Raw genomic sequence first — 23,147 nt, forward strand, 5'->3', positions numbered from 1 at the left:
AATTATAAACGATGACGATGACTATGGCCACCAAATTAACGATGACGTTGACTATGACCACTTTACGGAGATTTGTACAAATTACCACCAATAAACGAACGTTGACTATGTTCACTTGCGGAGAACAAATTACGTTGACTTGACGGAGATTTACACAAATTACCACCAATAAACGAACGTTGACTATGTTCACTTGACGGAGAACAATAACGTTAACACCAAATTAAGCGGAGAACTCCGTGGTATAAGATTTAGGCCAGGCACAGTTCACGTTCACAAGTAATTTGTTGCATTAATTTATTTTACCGTGACGATTTGATCGACTGCAAGGGAAATTTTTTTAAACTTTTATGTCGCCGACTTTAAATAAAAGGCGAAAGTTTTTTATGTATTTAGATTACATTTAATTAACACGGTAAAACTTTAAATAAAATACAACAGATTTAAAAGGCAATATTAACTTGACATGACGCGTTCAAAAAATTGCTGCCCTTGCTGGCCACTCGACTCGTCATACGATTATGCCGCTATGCGTTGAAATTGCAGTAATGTTCAAAGCAATAAACAACATTAGCATGTATTTGTTATTGTATGGTTTTCTATGTTGGAAAGTGCACCGTAACTTGTATTAAAAAGGTAAATAACTGAGCAAACCCAGCAGACAATTAGATCAGCTCAGTAGCCCAGCAATATATTTTAATTTGCGTTGTTTGCTAAATTTATTATGAAATGACAATACTCAAAATACTCAATACTCAAATACTAAATTCGCCTCCTTACCTAATCAACTTTAAGCGGTTCCACCTCCTAAAATCTGTTTAATAAGAGTTATATATTCGTAATCCCTGGAAAATTCTCTATTAAATATATGTATTAGGTCTATCGAACGCTTTCACGAAATTTTTGATTTTTGCTAGGCTTTTCGGGCAGAGGCGCCATAGTGCGTCGGTTCTGCCGATGCCGTTTAAACTACTAGAGAAAACATCTTTGTAACTCATTCAAAAGATTTTGTATTTTAACTTGCTTAGTTGGAACTCTGAATTTAGACAATAGTTTCAAAATTTACATTTGGATATTACCAATTCTGCTGTAGCTCGTTTATTCTCGAAAATAGTTCGACCATCCTCAATCTTCATCGTAACGTTGACGTTTACAATGACGTCTTGTCCTAAAATTACTTCTCCTTGCAATAGCTCGTCGTCAGCGATGTAAACGTCCGCTTTTATGACAGCTGTATGCTGTACTGTGAAGAATTGTAGCAAAGGGTTTTTGTCTCAGTTCTTTGTTTATTACCACTCGCTACTACCAGATTTCTTGGCGTCGGCGCTGGCTGCGAACCGCCCTGCACAAAATATTTATTTTGATAACGACTTGTTAATGCTTTTAGCTCATCCAGCCGCCTGCAGCAAGTGCACGTTAGGAACCATATTTCCAATGCCATCAATTATAAAGTCAATAACTTCGCCCTGCTCAATATTAGCCCTTTCGGCAATGGCTTGCATATTTAGCGCATAGCAATGTAGCATTTCATCCGTTTTCTTCCAGCGACGTTGGGCAAGCATTTTATAAATTTCTTGTCTGCTAACAGCGAAGTTGAATTCTTTCAACAAGGTATTTTTAGGGCACTGTAGAAAAGAGCATTTGTTGTTGTGAGGAATACTCACGCTGTCCCAATCAGACAGCGACGAAGTGCGAGTAATTTAAAATTGTCGTCTGCCCCTGTCGTATCTAATATTTCTGCAAAATCGCGGAGGAAATGTTCCACCGCGTAAGCAATATCATCTCCACTAAATTTAGGCAAAGCAAGTTCTACGTCTCCAAAATCTAAGCGCTTGCTACCCATGGTGAAAGAGCGGTTTCCCATTACCTCAATTTGTGGCATTAGCTTCAACATCTCGAGGGGTTTTTGAAGGGCTAACACTTCTTCATCTATTACGGATAATTTGGGTTGTGACTTATCCACATAACTGACGGCACTATTGGTAACGGCATGGTGGAAGCGTAGGCTGCACCATCTGCAAAAGAAACGGAACGAGTGGGATCATTAGCGGCAGCATTATCGACAGTACCAATGTAATAAGTGGCGTCATTGACGGCGTTAGTAGCATCGTTTGTAATTGCACCGGCAGCATTTGTATTGACATCATTAGAAGCATTAATATTGGAGGTGGTGCTAGTATTACCGCCAACAGTATCAGTAACCAAACTTTCAGCACCATTGCTATGTATCACACTACGCAATAAATTCCGCAACTGAGTTGTTGTGGCAGATGGTGGAAAATCCACGTGGGCCTGACTAAGTCCATTCATGAGGTTTTGTCGTGCGCTGACCATTGTAGGATGTGCGAATTTTTATTTACGAGTTCAATCTCACACCTTATGTTGCAAAACTTTAATGACTTGTGCTTTTATAACTTCGATTGAGGCTGATATAATAAAAGACTTGCAGAGCACACCTTGTGCTTTTTCCTCCATATCGGAAGTGACCATCTGCCTTATTTAGATTTGCCAACATTTACTTAACTAAATCTTATTTACAGATTTACCCTAACCCAATCTTATACTAGGTTTACACTATCCTAAGCTTAGGCTAATCTTATACTTGTTTACAGTTTAATAAATGAAAAGTATGAAGGCGTGGTGTACTTCGCGCTCGTTACCCGAATTATTAATAATCTCTTCCTCTTTTTCGCTCTTGTGTCCGGCTGTTCGACAGGTAGGGTAGCGTTGCCGGTTAGTGTGACATTGGCAAGGTTGCCGTCGCTCACAATTTCATAGCATACAATTAAAAATATTTATTTACTCACAGTTATAACAATTTATTTGTACATGATACAAGAAAAAAATATAATCATTTAGACTGCTGAGCGAAATATCACTATGTCTCAACTGCTGTTTCGAAACGCCCTATCTCAGAATCTTTCGAATTTCGGAGCTCAGTCGAGTTAGGGTTATGTTCAAATAAACAGTCAATTTATAATAATACCATTCAGTTACATCCATCTTGTTATAAAGGTTCGAACCCTTGGATTTGTTATATTTATATATAAACTCGGATAATTGGGGTTACTACAAAAACCTTGTGCTACCGCACAAAGTTGTCCATTCACAATGCCTGCTGCTCCAGAATCTCCAAGACCCATATCCTCCCAAAGACGCCCAGCACACATTATGGTTTCTGCATAATATTCCGTTATTAGTATATTCGTATCTGGATATCTACATTGTTGCGTGTCTTCTATTTGCAAGGACTAAGTTTTGAGAAGAGGAGAACCAGTTCTACTGTTTACATCTAACAAACCCCATCCACTAATTTGCATCCATAAGCCCGGTTCTAATGGATCATCGCAAAGTGATATTATTTGCACTGCACGATTCAGTTCACAGGGTGTATCCACTTTAACCATAGCTATATCCGTAAATTTTGTTTGTGGATCATAAGCACAATCCACATTGCAACATTGCCCTCTTCCCATTGTTTATTGCACGTAGATCGGTTACACCAGCTACAACAATAAGATTTCGCAGATTTTCATCTCTTACGCAATGCGCAACTGTAAGCACCGATTTAATATTGACTAAGGAACCAGCACAAAGTAGTCGTTATTATTATGTACTATTGCTAATGAATGTGGGCTGCTCTCTATATCTATATCTTGGCCATCTATAATGCGAAATTGGGCACTCGTATGTGTCCAAACGCAGCTAAGCAGGACAAACAGCAGTCCGAAACGATTTCGTAGATTCATTTTAGTTTAAAACTTGTTCTACCACTTTTTAAGTATAAAGTACACCGAGATTAATTTTGCTGGCGCTATTTATACCTAATTATTAACAAAATTACATCTAAATTTAAGTTGAAGCTATACAAGGTTAATCTTGTATACTTAGCGTGCTTTGCACACAGAGTGTGTTAACTTTGGTAACAACGGTTGATCGTAACAGCATAAACGAATCGAGATAAATATAGACCTCCATATATCGAAATGCTGAGGATGACAAAAGGAATTGATTTAGCCATCCATCTGTCCGTCTGTCGGTGCACACGATTAATATATTGAGAATAAAATATTGAAATTTGGTACATATGGATTCCTTGGCGCTGATCTCCCATCGCTATTAAAAATGAGGGATATCGGATGTTAAACACGCCCAGCTTTTACATATATAACACTTTAGAAAACACATAAAACCTGATAATTTAGTAAATACTTCATCTATATCAGTGGTCGCCAGAAACTTATTATGGATGAGTGAGCACAACTACTGTTTTAAAATAAGGTTTGCTCGGTTTTAGATTTCAAAGAATTCTGATTTATTTGCAAAAAATATCTTACTTTTATACACTTTTCTTATCCTAGTTTTCTTAATTTTGTTGTTGTATACATAAATATTTACAGAGGTTAATTTTACTACATATGTATGTGTATGAGTGTGAATGTCTTATATTTAACTATGTATATTTATTTACGTATATACATATGTGTAACGAACCCCGAATGTCGGGTTTATAGCTGGGGTATAACTCAGCGGATGGGTTCAATAAAAGATGTTAGTTAAACGTTATAAAATATGAATATTTATTTCAATCCTTTGGAAAAGCTATATATATATATATGTATATACGTATGTGATTATAATATGTTTAATCAACGAGTGTTTTACACGCCTCGGTGGTATGCCTGGTGAATATGCGTAATCGGTGAGCGTTTTACACAACTCACCGGATCCCTAGTAAAATACGTAGTCGTCGAACGTTTTACACGACTCGGCGGTATACCTATCATAAACAGCTGAAGTTCGACACCACCAGCTGCTCCGTAGTGGATGTTCGACACAGCCCACCATATACCTCACTCTACTACTTCTAAGCCAAGAGTCCCTTGTTCTTGAATTTGCCGCTCCTTTTATACGATTTTTGAGTCGGCTTCCGTTGCTTCACAATAAATGTTCTTATAACTAAGCTAAATATATGCATGTGTGTTCGCTATCGTTTGACAATTCCATTTCTCCTTGTTCGCTTATACGTAAGTATGTATGTTTGTGCATAATTATGTGAGTTCTTACACTCTGCGATAAAAGTTTTCATCTCCTATATATAATTTAATATGTATTATCATTATACATATATGTTTTAAAATGTATGTATGATTGTACAAAGTATATTTAATTCAAAATGTATGTACATATGTATATGTATAAGTAAATTCATTTCATGCCATATATATATATATATAAATTATTATAATTCAGTTTATAATTTTAACATGAAATTGTATTATCTACAATGAAAAATCAAAATTTGTAGAGGCCCCGAAAGCCTGTAATTTTGGGGTCTGACATATGTTTGTTTGATATCCAACAAACATTTAGGTTAGAAAACGATTAGAAGACGAATCGAATTCTAATGCATTTCTCTAAGGTAGAAGTTTAGAGGACGATTTGCGAAACTGTCCCGAATTATAGCATTCTCGACAAAAAGGGGATTTTGTTCTCGATATCGAGAGAAGAGTTAGAATTCTAACGTCAATTTCTAATGAGTTTCTAATGAGAATGTTGAAGTGATGCGCAATTAATTCAATTATTCAAAATCAGCGAAATTTTCATTATTTCATTATATCAAATACTCTTATTTGGTTATAAGCTTATGTATTAGGAATGAACATATTTCAAAGGCTTTTTCTATTATAATAAATTAAAACCGTATTTAAAACTTAAATATAATCGGTGCACACATATAAAACAGTTATATTCAGTCTTTTGAGATTAAACACATGCACATTTCATAATAAAAAATAACAATAATTCAAAAACCTATCGTATGTTTGACAGTTTTCAGTGCTAGTTATTGTGTTGAACTTTTCGCTTCCACTTATTTCCTCAGGATTGAGCTCAGCGTTGGTTTGAGGTACTGTAAAATCAAAATAAATAAGAAGGAACGATAATGTGTAGCGTAAGAATATTATTTTTTTTATTGGAGAAATGCATTTCCTTTTATACAAAATTTCTTAACTTACATATACATAATAACACTAACACTTACAAGCTAAAAGTATCTACATTCCTAATGCCTGTATGCTGATAGCAGCATATTATTACTTTGACCTAATTATAGCCATAGAGTAATGTCAATATTTTGGCAGTCACATTGACGAACCGATAATATCGATCAGTAACGCTAAACGATACGTTTAGTGTGACGCGTTAACAATTAGGGTTGACAAATGTAAATAGATATTGTAGATATGTGCAATGGGTGTCGGTGTGTTTGTATGATGTTCAACTCAAGCTGGGTTCAGAATGTGGGTTTACAACCACTTAAAATTGATACACCGATTTGTAATTTTATAGCTCATTTTAAATTAAAAAATACCACTATTTATTTTCGTTAAAACTTTAATATAAAAATTATTTTTATAGTTTAACTCCCGAAAGTATGCTTGTGTTTATTTTTAAAGAATTTTATAGAATGAAAATTTTTTGATTATAATAATTTCAAAATTGAAATATAAAAATTAACAAGAACAATTCATTCAATTTCTACAAAGTAGTTTTATATAAAGTTGAACATAAATATAAATAATATTAATATCATAAATTAAAATAACATAACCCGACACAGAATAATTTATTTGGGTCGCTGTGTGTGGTCGATACTTGTATATGCATTGGTATATGCATAAAAGGACATTATATGTAAAGTGTATTCTGGTAATACTACAGTACGGATGAGGAAGCGTTTTCTTCATGCCATTCAAATAGCACTTCAATAATCTGCTCGCTTTTCCTTTTTAACTTTTTTTTTGATTCATTTTCACTAAGAATGAGTGACCATGTCGTGCAAATAATCGATAACTGTGGCAATAATAATTTTCTTCAAGCTGGCTCTAGGTCATATGTATTAACCACACGATTGTTTTTGTTTTTATCTCCAATATATTTCAATCTCCACCGGAGATCGTCATCAGGGATTGGCTGTTAAAAAGGCAGCATCTATTCAGTTCAAGATGTTGTTAGACCTATAGTTTCTAATAGTGGACTGTATTTAAGAATGTTAATTACTATTATCTGGCGGCCGCCGTGGTGTGATGGTAGCGTTCTCCGCCTACCACACCGAAGTTGCTGGGTCCACGCCCCGGAAAAGCAACATCAAAAACTTTAGAAACAAGTTTTTTAAATTAGAAGACAATTTTTCTAAGCGGGATCGCCCCTCGGCAGTGTTTGGCCAGCACTGCGAGTGTATTTCTGCAATGAAAAGCTCTCAGTGAAAACTCATCTGCCTTGCAGATGCCGTTCGGCGTCGGCATTAAACAAGTAGGTCCCATCCCGCCAATTTGTAGGAAAAAAATAGGAGCACGACGATCGCGCCTTAAATTTATTTTATTTATAATTACTATTATCTTGTAAATAAGAAAAAGTGTTCCAGATTGCTTGCAGAACTTTTGGGGCCACGTCGGCACCAAGCATCACTCGAACGTGGCGATGTAAAAACGCGTGCCTGCGAGCCTGATATTGCAGTATGGTGTGGCTACTGTAGCGTCTAGACTCGTCAATGGCGAATGCCTCTGAAAGTTTGGCAACGCCATGGCTTAAGTGGTAACGGTTGACGTTTGCCCATGTTTGCCTCGCAGCTTGACAAAGCCCCCACGTCGATCACCTAGAACCGTCACCTCAAGGCGGAGTTGGCGGATGAGATCTTCCGCGTTGATGGACGTTGTAGGGCATGGATCGAGTAGGGCTCTCACCAGGTGCATGCGTCCACCTGACTCGACCTTAACAACGGTCGTGGGTGCAACCAACGTGAGGCACTGGGTCAGCTGTGGCGGCTCACGTGGGTTGACAACTGTCCCAGCCCGGAAGCGACTAGTCGGATTGAGGTGGAATGCAGGTGATTCCACTTTCCCTTAAGTGCGACTATGATGCGCAAGCTACCTACGTCGATTTTTATTGCTCCTTTTTTGGCTGTTCTTTTGAAGTTGGAAAGTTTGCATTTCCAATCCTCTTGCGATCACCTCGTTCCTAAGTAGAGGTCGAAAACAGCGCGGTTGGAAAGTTTTCATTTCCCATCCGCTCATAGAGGACGGGTGGAATGCAGATGATTCCACTTCGCTAGCTACCCCTGGGCAGACATTTCCGCTCCAGAGGACTCCGTGTCGACCTCGGATGCGTTTAATGAGAGGGTGTCGCCAAGTGTTTTGTTGACGTCGCGTCGTGTACTGAGGTTCCCCGATATGCAGCGTGGTGTGGTGGTCATCTTCGCATTTGTAAATAAATGTTTAAACAAAATTGATTAGCTGACGAACGCTGATGAGTAGCGTTGGATAGCAATTTGTTAATTGTTCTTTATTGACGAAATTCATTATTATTTATACAAAAGTTCCCAACCTATACGTATATACATATTTACATACTAAAGGTGCATGACTCAATAGTGAGGAATGGTTTGTCAGCAAATTATTATATTGACCTACATATTGTCAATATAACTCCCGCTTGAGCCGTTTGGTATGAAGTATCAATATATTGGGCGACTTGGCAAGTGCGAATGAACTCATGGTAGTTAGCTGGGTCAATGAACGTATATTTGTAATGTTAAGCGTGTTTGAAGTGAGGTGAATTCCACGCGATACTACACCATCGGCGTTTTAAGTGAGCGTATATAATTTTATGCTTAATTATAGACGGGCACTCTAATGTCACTGTGATAAGTGTGCCGTGTTGTTTCATTTTACGTTGAATGACCAAGTCGACTTGCTTGGTGTTACCAAAAAATTTCTTGAATTCAATTGTAATTATTAATTATGTCATAGTGGTAACTTGATATTATTAGTTTATATGTTTCATTTTTATTTTTATTCGTTTGAATTTGCTTTACATACAGTGCCCGTTATGCTTATTTTCGCTTTTTCATAATATGCTGACTTTTGCTATGTTTTTTTTTTTGTGTATTTACTATGATGAGTAATGTTTTGCACAGCCGAACCTTAAGAGCGTCGACTCACTTAAAATTCTGATATGTAAAAACAAATTTGTCTAATTTTACTTGTTTGTTTAGTTAACATTATTAAAGTCTAAGAAAATTTTGGTTTTAACGGAAAAATTTGTTTAATTAAAATTTTTTTTTTTTCAACTAACGATAAATTTTAAAACTAATTGTTATGCTATTTTCAGTGATAGCGTTAATATCCTTTTTTTTCTTTAGATTTTAACATTAAACAATTTTTTTTCAATAGGACATTTCAATTTTCTTTGTGTTTCCTTTAATTTGTTTCAACATTTTAAATTTTAACATTTGGTCTTAAGTTATTTTTCATTGTGAATTTCATCTAATCCTATTTAAAAGAAAAAAATCCCTAATACTTATTCTCTATTGCTGCCAGTCTTATTTTCAGAGGGTTCTATTTCGCTGCCAGTCAAAATTGTTAATTTCCATGTAATATTTGAGCCGTTTAATTTGAAAGCGGCATAAGTCACTTTGTTTTTAAGTCGAGATATTTAAAGGTTTGCGTTTTAACACGTTTAAAAATATGGATGCTAACTTTCGAGAAGATTTACTTGTATTTGTTATCTAATGATACTAACATTTTTCTCAGTATAAATAATTTCGTATAAACATTAAAAAATCACCACTTTTCATTACGGTAAAGTGACTTAAGCCACTTTCAAAATAAATAGTTTAGATAAATGACTCACTTATATTAATTTTGTCTGACGTATTTTACAGAAGTGATGTTTTGAAAGGGCAGTGATTTACTAAAATTGTTGAATAAATTACATATATAATAATAATTCATACCATCAACATATTTAATATAAGGGTTTGATTTAAGTATTTTTTATTTTAATATTCATAAAATACAAAAATAATTAGTTCATTTTGAAACATAATGTAAGTATAAGTAATTTATATGAAAATACATCAGTTCAATTTAATTTTCGTCATCAATAGGAGTGATTAAGTCCTCGGAAATCGTGTTTTGTTTCAAATTTTTAAAATAACTGTGGTATATGGGGGGTATATAATTAAGCAAGTCCATCATGTCTTTGTATTTTGCTGAAGAAACAGGACGAGATCCAACGTATAACGGATCCATCTCTATTTGTGAATAACGCCTAGGTCTTCCTCTTTTTGGTGACAAATCCAAAATTAAAAATTCATCTTTTTCATCTAAAGTTAGTTTATAAAACATTTTATAGGGAATATCATGGTAAAATCGTATCCATTGAATTTTTAGCCAATTCACTTTGTTTTGGTCTGTATTTACTATTCTTTTTGAAACAGATTTTTCCAATGATTGTGTTGAAATAAAATCTTTTTCCGCCATGTTGTGTACTGTGAAGGATTTTTTTCGGCAGGCGGCTATCACGCTATAGTAATCATTTGGAATGTATAAAAAATTTGTTTTTTTCAAGGCCGTTTCTATTACACCAAAGTCACGATCATTTGGTAAGTATGAATGGCCCGAAATTAAAAATTTGTGATCCAGAATTTCAATATCGTTTTCTGAAGACTGAACAATTTTCATCCAAGTTAAGGCCAGTTTTATGTAACGATTTTGTCCTGTACATGAGTCACTATATGCAATAACATGCTTTTGAGTTGTGACATTTTTAAGATGTTTTATACAACACAAAGCAACTTCCTGAGAACCTCTTGATGCTATGGTTTCATCCCAAAGATACATGTCAATATTATTGTTATGAAAATTATGGAATCCCAAATTTAAAACGTACATATTCCTTTTGTAATACGATATGGAAGTCGTAAGTTTGGGAAAAGGCAATGCTTTTTGAAAGTCAAATGAAAATCCAAAATATTCATCTGGATTTTCAGCTGCTTTTTTCTGATCTTCTTGTAGACACTTTCTGGCCATTTCTGCCGATCTCAAATGTAAATCGTGTTGAAGGTTTAATTGCCTTTTTTCACCTTCATCCTCACAAGCTTGAATCTGTAATTTTAAAAAATCGCATTTTTGACATGTGTCTTTTCCAAGTTGATGAAAGTGCAAATTAAAGTCATTTTTGAAGGATTTCCTGTATATCCACTCCTTAGCATGTTGTTGTTTATCATTTTTACACTTCAAGATAGAGATTGTACATTTTCCTAACATTTAGATCTGGACTTAAATATTTTCTATGGGGATTATGACACCTTGTGTAATGGCTACTAAAGGCAGGGAAGCTTTGAATGTGCTCTTTGACCGCAATTATGAGAGATTCTTCAGTTTTTCTTCGGGAATTTTCAGATTTTCCTCGCAAATCTTCTCCAGGAACATCCTTTTTAAGAGCACGAGCCAGACGTCCTTCTGAGATATTGAAAGTATCCAGAAAGAATGTTTTACAAACCAACACACTTACATTTTCATGTGTCAAATAATATTTAAATTGGCATTGTCTTGGTTTTGAATTGTAGTTTCTTGGTCTTCTCTTTTTGGGTGTTTCTCGTTTAACTATACTATGTAAAAACAAATTTTGCTTCGTAAAGTTTGCTAACTTCCAAAATTTATCAAAGATAAGTTGTCGATTAAAAGAACTTATTTTTTCTTTACAATTTTTTGAACAACAAGGTTTAACTGCAATTCTTTTGGTAAAAATAATTTTGGAGTTTGCTGTTACATATTTTTCACCACTATTTCTTTTATCCTTAATAATGTTTTGAGTATATTTTTTTCATTTCTGCATCGCCTTTTTCGTACACGATGAGTTTCTGTTCCTTCCGTTATGCTGTTTTCCTTTTCTGATGACTCCGTAAAAGTCGATTCTTTATCTGATGAAATCACTCTCATATGTCTCTTTCTGGGGTTAACGCTTTTTCTCATTTTAGAAAATATTTCTATAAAATAATAATACGCATTGAAAGCCACCTAATTCCATAACTAAAATAAGTATGTATTAGAATTTTATTAGGCTTTGCTGGTCTAGTGTAGTTAGTCCAAGTAAAAACTCGTACTTTTTCTCCAATATCACCCTACGTTTCGCCAAGCTCCTTGGCATCCTCAGGGGTATAATCTTTATTTTAAACAAAAATAACAAAAAAACAAACAGAAAATCAATTTTTGAAAACACATAAATCACTATAAAAACATTGGTGACAAACTTATATAAAAAGTATTAAATTAACGTGTACAACATAAAACAACAAACACTTAAAACTAAAATCATCCATCAGTACCATGGTCATTGGGTACTTTTGTCATACTAAAATGTCATAAACAAGCCAAATAGCTAGCAGCAATAAACTTGGTGTCTTCTTTTCTGTTCATCGTTCTCTCCCTTCTTTGTAATATGTGTAAGCTTTCCAACGTGTATATCGTCTTTTCTCTCTTCTCCACGTCTATTATTGTTGCATTTTTTAGATCAGGTGTATGTCCGTGTGTTATTGCGTGTTGAGCAAGTGCAGTGCTGTCTGTGCAGTATGTTTTACCTGATTAGCTGTCTGATAACATCATATAAAAGTAATTTTAATAAAATAATGCTAATTATGTGTACTATATTAGATGTCACTATAATATAATTTACACAACTGCACTATTCTTTCGCACTTATAAAAATAAGTCCAATGATCACAACTTTCTTAAAAATACTGAAAATAATTCAAAACAATACTTCACACATACTTATCACATGTTTCTCTTTCTTTCACACTGAGCCCCGTAATTAATTTCCTGAGTACAACGACTTACACCACTGTCAAAATAAACATGTTTGTTATACCGTTAATTACCAATACTTCTCTCGAAGAAATCTCAATAGTTCTCAACTTATTGAGTGCAAATTTTTTACAAATGAAAAGATACCGTTCAATTGTATTTAGTGTTGCCATTAACTCGATTTTTTTGAAAAAGTGACTTATGCCACTTTCAAAATAAACGGCTCATTTATTCCTTATAATGTTCCACCTCTATATATGCTCGCATGCTGCCAGTCAAAATTGTTAATTTCCGTGTAGTATTTATTCCTTATAATATTCCACCTCTATATATGCTCTCATGCTGCCAGTCAAAATTGTTACCAATGTCCGTATTTTATGCCATGTAAACGATGCTTAATTTCTTGATTGTACTGCTGCTGCTAACATCGCTCCTTTTTCGTTTTTTAACAAAACTTTTTTCTTTAATTTAAAAAAAAACTGGGCAGGATCTCTGGCCAGCCAGGTCATTTAAGCAGTTGTGCCAATTTTTGATCTGAACTGGCAGGATCTTCCTCCAGCTAGATTTTTTAGCAGTTTTGCCAATTTAAATCTAGACTGGCAGGATCGCCATGTAAACAAGGCGAATCCTGCTTGTTTATTAACGCGACAAGAAAGTTAAACAAAATTGATTAAGAGCTGACAGGTTCCCCTGACCAGCTAGATCTTTAGCAGTTTTGCCAAATATTGATCTAGACTGGCAGGATCGCCATGTAAAGAAATGTTTAAACAAAAGGTGATTTAGCAGACGAACGCTGATGAGTAGCGTTTTGTTAATTGTTCTTTATTGACGATTTGTTAATTGTTCTTTATTGACGAAATTCCTTATTATTTATACATGTAATCGTTGGTCCTTTGCAAATTTAACGCGTACAATAAAAAACTCCGTTTCAATGGATATGCGTCGTGTACGCTGAGCGTTTATTTTGCTGTGTCTTCTCTGGTTGCTGACCAACGATTAATTCGAATTAGTCATGTGCAAACAGAGCAAGCTTACAGCGTCAAAAATTGTATATTATATTTTCACATGAATTCAAAGTAACGGGGAAGTACATATGTGTATGTTTTTCTGAGTTCAATTTTACATTGTGGAAACAAATAGAATATAATAGAATAAGCGAATTATGTATTTACATAAACGTATATATGAATGCATGAGTAAACTTCAAATGAATTATAAATGTATACGTGCTATGTTCATGTATGTATAAAGCGAATGGTGGAATGTAAGAATGCAAAATGATAGATCGCAATAGATTATAGAGCGTGTGAGCGTATTGTGGTATAGGGTAGATGAGACGTTCTGCGACATTCCCACCCACGTGAATCACCACGATTCACTAACTTCAGACCACGTCCAGAACGGCTAGCTTGGACACTGCTCGGCGTTTCACTCCTGTAGTTGTTCGTACCTCAACTTGTCTTATTTCACCATCTCGGCCAGGGTATAATTCCTCTACAACACCACGACACCATTCCCTTCGTGGTACGTTGGGATCACATATGAATACCAGGTCTCCTTTGCTTATCGGGTTTCTTCTTTGGCACCATTTGACACGACGGGTCAGTGTTGGAAGATACTCTGCTATCCAACGTTTCCAAAAATGATCTCTTAACTGACGAGCGATCCGCCACTGCTGTCGTAAAGCGCAAGTATCAGTCAATACTTCGTCTGCTCTAGGTGTCTGTGCAACGTTAGGCGATAGCAACAAAAAATCGTTTGGCGTTAAGGGCTGTTCTTGCTGTGCATCGATGGGCAAATGTGTTAATGGACGGGAGTTTACAATGTTTTCCGCCTCGATCAAAAAACAGTTAAGGGTATGTTCTCTTGGTGCAATTTCTTTGACAGTTTGACGCAACACTTTCTTCACTGATTGCACGAATCGTTCCCAAACTCCTCCTTCAGCTGGGTTAAACGGCGAGTTGAAAACCCATTCGACACCCCGATTCGATAATTCGCCCTGTACCCTTTCGCAATCGAAGACTTCGGTGAATCGTTTTGCTTCGTTATTAACGCCAACGAAATTTTTTCCGTTGTCTGGCCGGATCCTTAAGGGCACACCTCTACGGTTTATGAAATTTCTTATGACCGCTATACAAGAGTCGGTGCTTAGATCATGAGCTATTTCCAAATGAACCGCTCTTATAGTAAGGCAAGTAAAGAGAGCCACACACCTTTTTTCAGTGCTGCGTCGAACAGTGACGTTTAATGGACCGAAATAGTCTAGGCCAGTGTACGTATGTAAATGGCCTAACGTATGGTGTAAGACGGTCGACAGGAAGGGGTCCCATTAGCGGAGGCACAGGGTTTGTTTTTCGAATGCGGCAGACTTGGCAACTAGCGACAACGCTACGTAAAATACTCCTTAGACGTGGTACCCAATAATTTTTTCGTACGGCACATAATGTTGCTTCGGTGTTTTGGTGCCCCATGACCTCATGATGATGCATTATAACCAATTTCGTGAAGACGTGTGTTGACGGCAATATTATGGGATGTCTCGTGTTCACTGGTAACCAACTGGCAGCTTCGATGCGCCCTGATACACGTAAGATTCCATCTTCGTCGAGATATGGCAAGAGCTGTAGCAAAGAACTTTGACGGGATATTTCTTGCCCACTACGAATTTGCTGTATTTCCATCCCGAAAGCTTCGTTTTGAACAATGCAGTGTAATAGACGTTTCGCGGCTTCCAAGTCGCTGACAGTTAAACCATAGCAATTATTTCGTTTTTCAACTTGGCGGCGACAAATTTTGGTAAACAAGATCACCCAGGCTGTAGTTCTTATCAACCTGGTGAGAGAAGAAAAATTAGTAAAATTTATAAATTTGCAACTTACAACGTTCAATGCGTATTGCGGCCGAAGCTCATCATTGACGTGGCAAGGTTAATTTCCCCAATGTCTTCAGAGGGCCATTCACTTTCTGGTTGGTGCAGAAATGAGGCGCCATTTACCCAGCAACTGTTCTGATCAAATGTTAATTTGTGATTAACTCGCGTAGCTTCATCAGCTGCGTTTTCATTTGTAGGTATCCATCTCCAATTGTTTAAATTTGTGGCATTTAGGATTTCAGAAATCCTATGTTGAACAAATGACTAGTATCTTCTTGTTTCGCTTCGAATCCAGTTTATGCCAGTTTTTGAGTCACTCCATAGGAAAAACTGGTTAATGACTACTTCATGTTCTTCACGTACGGTTTGCATAAGTCGAGTTCCTAGGACTGCTGCCTGGAGTTCTAGGCGTGTTACGGTGAGAGGCTTTAGTGGAGCACATTTGGACTTTGCGCTGACGAAGGCGACACTAATTTCATCGTAATGGTTTTTTGTTCTCCAGTAGGCAACAGCGGAGAATGCGGTCTCGCTGGCGTCTACAAAGACATGCAGCTGCAATTATTCCTCTGGTTTACCAATGGTAAAGTAAAATCGTGGAACGTGATATGCTGTCACTGCTGGTAATTGTTTACGCCATTTTTCCCACGATTCAATTATCTTATGAGGCAATGGCTCATCCCAATGCGTTTGTTTACGCCACGTTTCGCGCATTAGCAGTTTCGCACCAATGACGTAGTGACTAACGAACCCTAGTGGATCAAATATTGACAAGACCACACTAAGAAGCTCTCTTTTGGTTGGTGGTCTGTCACCTTTAATAACAGATGCATTCACTTTGTGAAATTTCAATACAAAGTTAAAGCAATCTATACTTGGCTGCCAATGAAGCCCAAGCACCTTTTCTAATAATATACCTTCTTTTATACCCATGGTTTTCGTTTGATCCACGCCGTGGTGACAACCTTAACGGAGCTCGATGTAAAATTCCGTAGCTCGAAGCCAGCGTTTAAATGTATATCTCGTACCTTTGTTGCAACGGCGATAGCTTCATTTTCGGTGTCGAAGCTGTCAACAAAATAGTCCACATAATGAAAATTTAATATAGCTTTTACTGCACGGGCTGCGTATGGATCTTCAACATTATATTCAAGCGCATTTCGCGTCTTTACGTATTGTGCCGCGCAAGGCGAGCAAGCGGCTCCAAATTTCATCACACACATCTCATACACATCTGGCGAATTTTTGTTCTCACCATCTCTCCATAAGAAACGCTGGGCACATCTGTCTTCTGGACGTATCAACACTTTGTGAAACATTTTTTTGATATCACCGCACACGCCCACTGCACGTTCACGAAAATGGAAAAGAATTGACGGTAAAGATTTGTATTCCTGCGGGCCCTTGAGCAGATGGCGATTTAGGGATACACCATTGACTTCCGCAGCAGCGTCAAAAACTATTCGTATCTTGTTTGGTTTATTTGCGTTCACCACTGCAAAGTGTGGTAAGTACCAGGTTCGAGGCGTTATCGAAGCGGCAGCGAGTGGTGTCAGCTTACGGGCATACCCTTTCTCGACGTATGAGGATATCATAAGCTTATATGCCGAAGCAAAACTTCCGTCCCGACTCATGCGTTTTTCAACGCTTTCCAGTCTCTTCAGCGCCATATTGTAACTGTTTGGCAATTAAACTTCGTCTTTCCTCCATATTAGTCCGGTTTGAATCCTTCCATCGACGCGGCTGGTTGTAGATTCTAATATGGCTCTTGCTCGAACATCGTCTTTACATTCAACGGGCGTGGCAGCGCGTACGCCAAAACTTTCAATTTCAAAAAATTTAGCAACCATGTTGTGCAGTGTATCATCAGCGCTTCTATCTACATGTAAACATATGGACGGCTCAGGCGGACGTGGGCTAGTTGGACCAAACACTACCCACCCCAGCTCTGTATTGGCGGCGTACGGTCCATTCTTTCGCATGGCGATAGTCGTGGATGCAATTCCCAAATGGCAGTTATCTATGCCGATGAGCAACTTTGGAATAGCGCCAGACTGTGGCTGTATAGAAAGCTGATGTTTCGTATCACAAAGTAGGTCAGCGTGACTAAGGCTTTGTGTTGGTAAATGAAGATTTTCGACGGCGTAAACGTTGCGCATCTTAAACTTCTTTTTCACACTTGCGCCGCTTATGTATAGGTCTACTAGGGTCGTTGGCTCTTGTACGGCATGTCCACCAAACAATTGGACGTTGATACTGTGTGGTTGTCCACGTAGATTTAATTGCTCGGCAAGGCTTTTTTCGATCATAGTGATAGATGAGCCTTCATCCAAAAGGGCATACGTATCGATTTTTTTCTGCCCTCCATACACAGTTACTGGAAGAATACGGAAGAGGAGCTTATCTTTTTTCGTATTGATGGCGCAGCTTAATACTGCAGCTCCATTTTCGCTAGACTGTTGGCTATTCATTTGCACTGCTGGTGGGGACTGGTTTATTACAACAGGCGTTGAGGCCTTCTTCGATGACAATGACGATGATATTTTTGTTTGAGCTGGCTTGTCCTCGTGAAGGAGCATGTTATGAATGCGGCTGCATCCGTCGATACCACAAGCTGTTCGTTGCTTACAATCACGCGTGGTGTGACCTGCATTGAGGCATGCAAAACACAAACGGCGGGATTTGACTTCAGCCCATCTTTCGTTCACGGAAGCTTCAATGAGGCGTTTACAGTCATAGGGCTTATGTTTGCTCTGGCATATCGGACATTTCTTCCGTGGCTGTTTGTCATCTACATGGAGCAGTACTCGGCGTTTTGTATCACGGGCGACAAAGTGGTTTTCATCATGTATCGAACAAATAATATCGGCAAGTGAACTTACCCAATCGCTGAAATGCACTGTGGTGGCGCGCGGCTGTATGGTGTTGGCATACCTCCCCCATTCAATGCGCTTGCTCATTGGAAGTTTGGAGATCGAGTCATCGAGTAGTGTCGGATTGGCTAAATGATGGTCGGCGTTCGCTGATTGCAAGAAGGCACAAATGTTTTTTACCTTAGTCGCGAATGGAATCAACTTGTTTAACGCGTTTTCAGGAATTGGCGCAATTTCCCGTACTTGCATCAGCTGGCTACGGATGAGCTGCTCTGGACGACCGAATCTACATTTCAATTGCTCTATTATGCAATTTACATTGTTTGGGTGTATCAATAAAGACTTCACAGTTTCGCGCGCATCACCCTTCAAACACTTTTGTAAACGTTGGTTGTTGTCGAAGTTCGTGTAACCATACGTTGACGTAGATTCGGTAAATGCAGTGTAAAATATTGGCCACTCTTCAGGGCGACCACTAAACTCCGGTAGGTCTAACAATTTTCTTGGCAAATTTTACTTTACTATAACTCATTTTGCTTTTGGTACCTTTAATTCAATTTTGTCGTATTTTATCTTATTTCATTTTGTTTTATCTCATTTTATTTAATTTTATTGTATTTAAAAAATGTTTCGTTTGTTTGTTTGTTTGAACACAAAATCAGTCGGATTATACAATTTCCGTATGTCTAAGTGTGTGCTATATTAGTGCAGTTAACTAGAATAGTTCAAAATTTTCAGTATATGCTTAAAATATAGGTAGGCCATTCACAAGGTCGCCGTAGGTGAAAAGCTTAAAAGTGTCAGTAAATAATAATTACATGTAAATATACACATATTTATATTTTTACATATTCCATGTTTATACTTTTATTTATTTGAAATTTTTCTTTCTTTCTACAAAACAATATTTATTTTTCTTGTTTGTTTTGCTATTTTGTTTAGGATTTCTTCATGAGTTACTTCAATAGTAGAGTGGATGTTGAGTAGAGCCAGCCCATTCATCCTCTCCTGGCCCATTGTATTTCTTAGATAAGTTTTTAACCTTCGAAGGGAAAAGAAAGAGCGTTCGCTAGGAGCAACGGAAACTGGAAGCGTCGCAGCAATTTTTATATATCGATGTACCGTAGGGAAAAAAGACACAGATCAATTATTTAATGCATCAATGAACGTGCTTGGTCGCTCCTCCTTTGGGATTGTCAAACAATGCCTGAAAAAGTTTTGCTATGTTTTTTATTATGGCGTAATACAAAAAAATATTCTTGATCATATTTTCATTTGATTTACTTGATGAGAGATTTCTTTCATTGCATTTTTATTGAGAGGTGGGTAAAGCCGCGTCAAAACCGCACATGTTTTCTCATTTTCGTATGTTTCACCTGAGTAAAGCCACGTCAAAACCGCCAATGTAGTTTCATTGATCTCTAGAATTTCAACAATGAAGCAAAAATGTATAGGTAATATCGATACAAAATTACACTTTTCGAGACTCCTCTTCGTTTGCAAGAAAACATTTTTTTTTAAGGGAACATTTTAGTGAAAAGTTAATAACTCGCCTGTATATTCTTTTTGTGGACAAAACATTTGCCTACTCTCCAAAAAAATGTTATAGATGTATTGCAAAAAGCCTGTGAGTTATTAACTTTTCATTAAAATATTCCTTATTTTTTTTTAAACACTGTATCTTGCAAACGAAGCGGAATCTCGAAAAATCGCTCAAGTGTATTTTTGAATCGACATTTCCTACATATCTCTGCAGTCTTTGTTGAAATCCCAGAGATCAAGAAACTACATTGGCGGTTTTGACGTGGTTTTAATCAGGTGAAACATACGAAAATGAGATGACTGAGCATGAAAATAATGCAAAATTCGATATTTTAAAAGGAGCGACTACCAATAACTTCTCTCATTGTGAAATATTATTTTATTTAATTCTTTCCCATTTTCATTATTGCTATTAATGCTAGTTTCTTAACAAGGGTTTTAAAAGTGAATGGAGCAATTATTCTAGTACAGACGCATTTTTTGAATATAGTTTTAACCCCCAAAACACCCCCCCCCCCCCCCCCCTGAATACCCGCGTGGTATGTATGTATGTAACTCGCTAATCAAAACCTAATGTTAATTAGAAACCTTGGAACAATTTGAAAATTTGAGAGAAAAAGAAATTATATTTACATTTTGTAGTCCTTTGCATAACGCAAGATTTGGGTGCGCAACGATCACCCCGAAGAACGAAATGAACTAATTACAATAGCCATATTTAGTTTTTCTCTCAAGGCATTAATTAATTATTATATCCTACCCTTATTGTATTCTCTACCCTTAACTCTGATTTGTATTCAACAATTTGTTTAATTTTGTTTTTGTTTATTCAGAACTGACTCACCCGGGGTTTGTTGTTACTATTTGTGCTTGTTGTTGTTGGGTGGTGCAGGAGGCCGCTTAGGTGGGCCTCTGCCTTTTTGTTGTCACTGTTGGTCCTGCACGAGGCCGTTTAGGTGGGCCTCTGCCTTTTTGTTGTCACTGTTGGTGCTGCAGGAGGCCGTTTAGGTGGGCCTCTGCCTTTTTGTTGTCACTGTTGGTGCTGCAGGAGGCAGTTTAGGTGGGCCTCTGCCTTTTTTTTGTCACTGTTGGTGCTGCAAGAGGCCGTTTAGGTGGGCCTCTGCCTTTTGTTGTCACTGTTGGTGCTGCAGGAGGCCGTTTAGGTGGGCATCTGCCTTTTTGTTGTCACTGTTGGTGCTGCAGGAGGCCGTTTAGGTGGACATCTGCCTTTTTGTTGTCACTGTTGGTGCTGCAGGAGGCCGTTTAGGTGGACCTCCGCCTTTTGTTGTCACTGTTGGTCCTGCACGAGGCCGTTTAGGTGGGCCTCTGCCTTTTGTTGTCACTGTTGGTGCTGCAGGAGGCCGTTTAGGTGGGCCTCTGCTCTTTTTTTTGTCACTGTTGGTGCTGCAAGAGGCCGTTTAGGTGGGCCTCTGCCTTTTTGTTGTCACTGTTGGTGCAGCAGGAGGCCGTTTAGGTTGACCTCCGCCTTTTGTTGACGCTGTTGGTGGTGCAGGAGGCCGTTTAGGTGGGCCTCTGCCTTTTTGTTGTCACTGTTGGTGCTGCAGGAGGCCGTTTACGTGGGCCTCTGCCTTTTTGTTGTCACTGTTGGTGCTGCAGGAGACCGTTTAGGTGGGCCTCCGCCTTTTGTTGACGCTGTTGGTGGTGCAGGAGGCCGTTTAGGTAGGCCTCTGCCTTTTTGTTGTCGCTGTTCTGTTGTTGCTCGGAGCGGCGCGGATGATGATGTTCATGCGCGGTTGGGGTGTACGTTTGAATGTGGTATTGGCGCGCGGTGTTGCGCTGTCAGCGGTGGTAGCGCGCGGTTTGGCGATGGTGGAGCTGCATCCATGAATTTCATAATTACCGAAAATTTGTCTTAACCTTTTCCCTATTAACTAGCCTCCTACCACCAGTCAGTAGAACGTTCAGAATGTAAATCTCCCAAGCGGACCATAACAACTAAAACCGATTTTCGACCGGTAATATATTCTTAAGCTCTTTAAGAGGCTAAGTATAATTTTTTGATGCCCCTGTGTCGATTAGTAATTTAGCTCTTCTCCCGCAATTGCCCTTTCGATGAAAGGTAGCAGGGAGCTTTTTTCTAAAAAATTGATTTGATCTGAATCAGACAGTTCGTCGTCCACTAATGCATCCTCCGAATTTGCCACATCCCGATATTCTTCGCTCTCTTGAACAGAGAATAAGTGATCGATTCTTAGTTGTTTTGGCCCCGTTAATCGATCAGAGTCGTGATTCGGCTTTTACGCAGCCTGCCCATTGTTTCTGATTTGTATGAGGCGGCACCCAATTCCGACACGGAACACCATTTTTGGGTTGATGTTGCATGCTTTGCCTATAGCGAAGTGAAGAATCTATTTCCATTGGCTGCACTTGGTCCATTTTTTGTGGAGGCTTATTATTGGTACCCTGACTTCTATTAAAATGATCTTTGCGCTTTATCTTCCAAGTTCATAGCGTAGGTACTAGCAAAACAGTGCCCCTCGTGATGTGACTCTACCTCCAGAGCTAGCGCTAAATTCGATGGGGGCAATTCAAAGACTCAATACACTTGTGCAAGTTTGATTATAATTCAATAAAACAAGAGCATTTAATATTTAAAATACACAATGACAATTCAAAGGTTCAATACACTTGTACAAGGTTGATTATAATTCAAAAAATTTAAAAGTTATTGGGATGCTAGGAAAAACTCACCTGTGGGATGGCTGCTGGCTCGTGAACGTTCTAAAGAGAAGTGGACGAGTGTCAGTCAAAGGAAGTCCGCGCCACCTGCCGATAGCCAACTTTCGTCGAGGTTTTCCCCTTCGAAGTTAGCGCTCGGCAGGGGTGGGCCGTTACCGGTAAATAATGAAATAAACTAATGTTCATGTTAGGGTGGTCCGTCATATTTAGGCTGGTGGCCTAAGCATGGTCAAAATACAATATCTGCATGAATTCACTCCCACGATTCGTGTTGTATTGCAGATTCACCGTAATTAGCTAAGGCTGGATGGCCGCAATGAATTTCTAGCTTTGACTGCAACTCTAGGAGATAAATTTGAAATCTGACTGCTAGTTTTACGGCTGGCCTTGGGCTGCAGGTGTTAACTTACATTCTATAGAAATATAAACATATTTACTAACTACCTGTGTAAAAACTAAAATAAAAAAATCATTTTCCGGCATAACTTTCCGTTCCGGACACTGCAAAACATG

General features: G+C 37.9%; 1 protein-coding gene across 1 annotated transcript in view; it reads left to right on the plus strand.

Annotated features, from left to right (window-relative positions):
- Positions 1 to 23,147, plus strand: part of GlcAT-I (Glucuronyltransferase I) — a 160,246-nt gene that overhangs the window by 77,962 nt on the left and 59,137 nt on the right. The gene's annotated exons all lie outside the window — the stretch shown is intronic.

The sequence above is a fragment of the Eurosta solidaginis genome, chromosome 4 (assembly GCF_040869045.1).
Source record: "Eurosta solidaginis isolate ZX-2024a chromosome 4, ASM4086904v1, whole genome shotgun sequence".
Classification (NCBI taxonomy): Eukaryota; Metazoa; Arthropoda; class Insecta; order Diptera; family Tephritidae; genus Eurosta; species Eurosta solidaginis.